This window comes from Amphibalanus amphitrite, unplaced genomic scaffold, assembly GCF_019059575.1.
Source record: "Amphibalanus amphitrite isolate SeventyFive unplaced genomic scaffold, NRLGWU_Aamphi_draft 000749F_arrow, whole genome shotgun sequence".
Lineage (NCBI taxonomy): Eukaryota > Metazoa > Arthropoda > Thecostraca > Balanomorpha > Balanidae > Amphibalanus > Amphibalanus amphitrite.
Genome location: NW_024882243.1, coordinates 273353 through 279391, shown reverse-complemented (window position 1 = coordinate 279391; position 6039 = coordinate 273353).

Genomic DNA, 6039 nt, shown 5'->3' with positions numbered 1-6039 from the left:
CTGCAGGGGGCAAAAATTGCAAAAATAGCCGATTTTTTCGGAAACAGTTTTTCTGCAATAACGTTTGACCCAAGCCTTGTACGAGCTTACTTTTACCAGCATTGTGTTCTTCTCGTCAAGACGCATCGAATGAACTATAAGTTGACCTTGAAAGGTCAACTTGAAAATTTGACCTCAGGTCAAGGTCATGACCTGACCGGAAAGGGTCATGTTGCATATCAGTCGATCCGTATCGTCGAGCTGAACACAGCTAAGGCGTTTTCATCGCTCTAGCATGCTTCTATCAAAAGCTATTTGCGAAAAACTGTTAGATACCATTCGTGACCTAAGATGACCTCAGGGCATAAATAAGGGTCACGGACACCATTTTCATGTTCAGTGTGTCTAAACCACTTGTAATTCGGTGTTTGGGAGTGTTTATAATGTCTTTTGTCCAAAAGAGGCGCATTTCAATTTTCTCCCAAGTCCCATTGACTTATAATGGGGAGGTCGCAAAATTGACCTGACCTTAGGTCATCGATATCAAAATTCTGAGATATGCATTTTGTACATGCTATTGCTCTTAGCAATCGCTGAAAGTTTCAAAGCGATCGGTCACTCGGTGTAGCTATGACAGACATTGAAACTTTTTATGAGGTGAGGTCACTTCAAGTGACCTGGTGACCTGACCTTGAATGACATTGGTCTGAAATTTTCACAACATGTGTAGAATTGATGTGCGATAAGGTATACCAAATTTTTGAGATATTCGCGAAAAACCACAAGGGGGGTGTTCAAACACCCCCCCAGCAGTGCGCGGGTTAACCCTCGCCCGTAAACGGCGATCTGCCACCTTCGCCCATGCAGGGGGGGGGTTGGTGCGACCCCCCTTGGCGTTTGAAAACGGAGCGTCGTAGAGCTTAGCGGAAAAGACCAACGGATTGCTCTCGCCGAGATCTCGCGATTGGTGGTATATTTTTTGGTCCTAGGTCAACATTTGACCTACTTTTGACCGGTCAAAGGTCAAATTTTCGGAAAAATAGACTTTTTTTCAACTTACCGCGGCGATTGCGGCAAAACGGTGGGAGATATCGACTTGAAACCTTCACTATCGTGTTCCTTGATCAATTCTCTATCGTTTGGTATGTATTTCGTTTCCCTAACTCTAAAAATGGCGCGTTGGGAGCGCCGGAAGTCGGCAAGGTCACAGTCGGCGGCAGAAATTCGAAAAATCAAAATTTAAATTTTTGAAATCTGATTGTATTTTTGGATTTGGAAGGTCCATTTGCTCCCTATAGAAGCTAATATTGCTGCATATTCCCATTGAGGTGACAAGAATTAGCAAAATAGTGGTTCGGGCGCTTTTCAAAAAATAGTACCGGACGCTGTTCCTCTTGTGACGTCATAGCTCCGTGACCTGACCTGACCCGGTCAAGTTTCTTATACCATATGATAGCCAATACTTGCCCCAACATGCATGGGAAGTTTCATCACGATCCATCAACCGATGTCCGTACCACCGGCAGGAAACCTCGGGCGTTGGCACTCAGTTTGTGAAAATCCGGCCGGAGGCTGTTCCCTTTGTGACGTCATAACTCCGTGACCTGACATGACCCGGTCAATTTTTTTTATCAAAAGATGCGCAAGGTTTGCCCCATAAGGTACCCAAAATTTGGCGGCGCTGCGCGCCGCCGTTTTTGCACTATTTCCGAAAAACCTCAGGGGGGGTTGCACCAACCCCCCCCCCTACATGGGCGAGGGTTAATGAGCCGACTATCCGACAGCGTTCACCGCCTCGGGCCCAGTTCGAGTCAATTCCGCCTTGGAAGCCTAACTTGTCCCAACTCTGTCGAACAATTGTCGTTCAGTCCGCTCGCTGGGCGCGGCGCGGCGGCAGCTGGTGCTCGACAGCCCAGGTACAGCTATGAGCGCCGCCGCCGCGCCGGGGCAGTGACGACGCCACGACCAACTTGGGCCCGGTCGGCGCCGAATGGGTCGGCTGACGACCGCCGGTGCCGCACCTCGTCTCGCCTGATGGCCGTATACGGGGAGCGGGCGGGACTCGTCATCTCCGGGCGGAGGGGCGCCAGGAACGGAGACGGTGATGGGCAATTGAGACGAGACGTCGGTGGTCTGTGTATGCAGACCGACAGAAGTGTGACCAGCTTGGTGCGGTGCGTGAATGGCCAGACCGTGCTGATTAGACGGTCCTCTTACGTACAGCCCAGGGCACTAAAGAGTGTACAGCCAATAGCCATAGTGTAATAAATAACTTGTTATTTTTTACGTTCTACTCTACTCGCATTTATAACGTACCTAATTTAATAAGTAGTTATTCATTACAATATGATGCCTCCAAGCCATGTGTTGAATGACCATTGACGGGTTTCTTATACTATCCTCGCCCAGTTTTTTCATTGTTCAGATGCTGTGATCAGATATAGTGAATAGTCAGATACACCGAGGATGCCCTACTGTCAGTCCGTGTATAAGTCGGCCAGTTTCACCGTCTGACGTACCTATCTTGGTCTGACCTACGGCACGGCACGCCGCCTAGGCGTTGCTATGGAGACGAGTAAGCTGAACCGTCTCGGTCTCAATCCGTCAGTTGTAAGCCAGTCACGTCGTTCTGCGGTATCCTTGACTGGGACACGTCCACACACGGCACCGCCCTTGGCCGTGGGTCTTTGATCGCCCTCTGTGACGGTCGACAGCTCATCCGTTAGCCATTGTGTGATCTACATGGTGAAGGATTCAGAGCGGCCATCGGCTCATTCGGTGCTGGGCAGTCTACAGCTCTCGTGCGGTCTTGGTCTGGTGTCTGGTTGGAGGACACTTGAAAATGTCAGCTGAACAAGAACGGAACTAACAAAACCCAGCACACAACTTGACATTTAAAATGTCAACATACCTAACAGGAACGGAACTAACAAAATCTGGCTCTCAAACTTGTGCGACACGTCGCTGGGTGATATTTGGCTTGTTATTGCAATAACACGTCTCGTTTGTATACCCGAGCCTTGATAGTGGCCAGCACCATCGGTATCGGTTCTACGTAGGTACCTATATACTTCTGCTGTAGCTGCTGCACCAGCTGTCCGGCATGGCAATACTCGGCTCGGCCATTGCCGTTGATCCTCTAAATATGGGATAGACGTCTGGGATGAGGATTGGGCACTAAAGGGGGGGGGGAGGACTCTCGCTGGACGACGTGCACCGTCAGCACTTTTTCGCTCGAGTTCTGTCTGATTTCCGATAATGGTTTCAGGGGTAGGTAGACTGTGATCCGATGTGTGAGTTGCAATGCTACACTCACCATTTCTATTCGACCGGGACGACGCTAGTCGTCGTTTGAATAAATAAATGTCTTACCCAATGGATAGAGCGCCTAAGTCTTGGCTAAAAGCCAGTTAACGTTCTTACTGTAAACTGTCCTCAGATTTGAGCTAAGTTCAACGTTTAGCCTGCAGAGGGCACAAACTCTGAGAGTGCCGTTTTTACGAAAATCGTTGTTTAAAGATGAATTTAGACTCAGAAAAGATACGACATTGATTTTGCATGGATCGTTTTCCTCTCGTCGAGTCATGCCGAATGAACTATAATTTGAGCTTGAAGGTCATTTTGAACTTTTCACTTACCTAAGGTCAAGGTCATGACCTGACCGAAAGGGGTTATGCTGCATATCAGTCGATCTTTATCGTCGAGTTGAACTCATCTAAGATTGTTTAATCGCTCTATCTCTATCATGCTCTATCATGTACAGTCTGTCTTAAAAGTACCGCGCAAAGTGACGGTGGATCCATCAAGCCTGACTGAGGAAGGGGCTGCTATAATTTGAAAGTCACCGAACCAATTGACCTAGGGAATGGACGAGGATGTGAATTGCTTCAGTGACTCAAATTTAGTAGGCCCTTCCTCGGTCAGGCATGATGGATCCACCGTCACTTTGCGCGGTACTTTTAAGACAGATTGTACGTACATCCCTGTCAAAAGTTATTGTCAAAAACAAAACTGCTGGAGAACTCGTGACCTAAGATGACCCCATGGGAGATAAGAATTGCAATGCACTGGTGCGATTTTCCGATAGCGTGTCATGATGTGATGCGATGTTCCGGTAGCTGTTATCCGATCTTTGAGTGTTTAGTTTGAGTTTCGTCTAAAAGAGGTGCATCTCAATTTTCTCCCATATAAACTCATATTGGAGAGGTCGCAAAATTGACCTTATCTTACCGATTTAAAAATTCCGAGTTTTAATTTCCATACATACCTACTGTTACTCTTACCTATTAATCGCTAAATTCTAAATTTTAAAGCTATCGTTCAGCCGATGTGGCTATGACGAGCATTGGAACGAGACATCAGTAGCCAACTAACATAACTATAGACGCCAACCACGCTCGAAACCTCCCGCCAGTTTACCGAGAACGGTCAGGGGAATGAGCCCCGATAGAAGCTAAACTTAGGAAAAGCTCTTAGTACCATTGCCTGCCAACTGTTCAAAATGCGCATGATTTCCTCGTTAATTTCCATATAGACGATGATACCGGAACATCGGCACTCATGGGACGCCTGTGACGTCCTCCGTTCGCTTCAACTCTGTGGACTCTGAATTGAAAACGGATGGGGTGTCCTGGTACGCCTCGACAGGGCTCCATTTTCCATAGTTGCAAGACCATCATACCACATTTCTGACATTTTTCTCACCATCTTCATTTAGTTAGTTCACCCTAACGAATTATAGCCCATGGATAATTACATAATTATATCATCTAGTAGCACATGTTTGTAATGGTTCTCAGTCCCGTGCATAAATACAATTACAGAAGCTAATATTCACGGTCTGATGCCTTCAAGTGATTTCGATATTGATTATTTATTTGGCTCAATTTTAATACATAAAAACCATAAAACCATATTGAATTTAATAAGAGACTTAAGCCGTGAGTGTAGGTATCTGAGCAGGGCCTTATCATGCATCATGCATGTTGCATTATCATGCATGATTGAAGACCGCGTTGTGAACGGATCTAGCCGCTGAGCGCGATTCAGCTCACTGAGTGAACGCGTGACTTCTAAGGCCGTCCATCCCAGTCCCCCTCCCATTTATCCGAGCTATGATCAGCTCTCCAAGTCCGCCTCGGAAACGGGAAATCCGCCTAGAAAAACTTGTTTTTCCACGTAAAGTAAGATTGAAACGACTTACGGTGGCATCCCGATAGTGATTCCAACAACTCATTTCAATTTATTTCCGGGAGTTCGCTGTTTATTTCGCCTGAAGTCACAGTTGTAGGTTATGATGCAATGCATGCCGTCACCCGGGTCCAATCATGATTGAATGCCGTTGACCTTATTCACGGTCTTTGGTTGCATCTACGACGTATTTACGACGTATTGACAAAGCGGATCTGAGTTAACGAACTTGCTTATTCATGGGAATGTTACTTTGTTCGATGAACTGTGCGAAAACAGTTTTACATTTAATAGTCGTTTGTTGTATCTGAACTTCAACCGGTGCCGCAAAAAAAAAAAATCACACTTTGTAAGAATGTGACACTAACATCATGGTGTGGTGAATTATTATCAAAATGTTAATAATGCTTTTTCTTTTTTTGACACTAGGTAGATCTGGCTGTCACTCCGCCTTCTTAGTTCTTCCTGTCGTCCTCTTTTCTCTTTCTTGCTTTCCTTTCTAACTCTTATCTTCTCGGCTGTATGCTACGCATTTTTGCTGGTTTCAAAATTACATACCTATTGCATCCCATATATCTTGGTCCTTCTCTTCAATAATTTTGCCCACTGCCTCTACTCTAAGCTTTCCTTCTCACCTTTCCACCTGCCTTCCGCCTATATGTCGGCGCCGCCTAGCTCCCCAGTCCCCACCTATCTCCCCGCCTATCTCCCCGCCCACCTCCCCGCCTAGCCCCCCGCCTGCCGCGTGCCGCGTGCCTGTGGCCAGAGAAGCCGACGACGTGGGCGGCGCGCCGAGATCAATGTGCGGTGACGGTAACTGGCGGCAGCGGTACGGCGCCTCACTCGGATCCGGTCACGCTGCACGGTCGC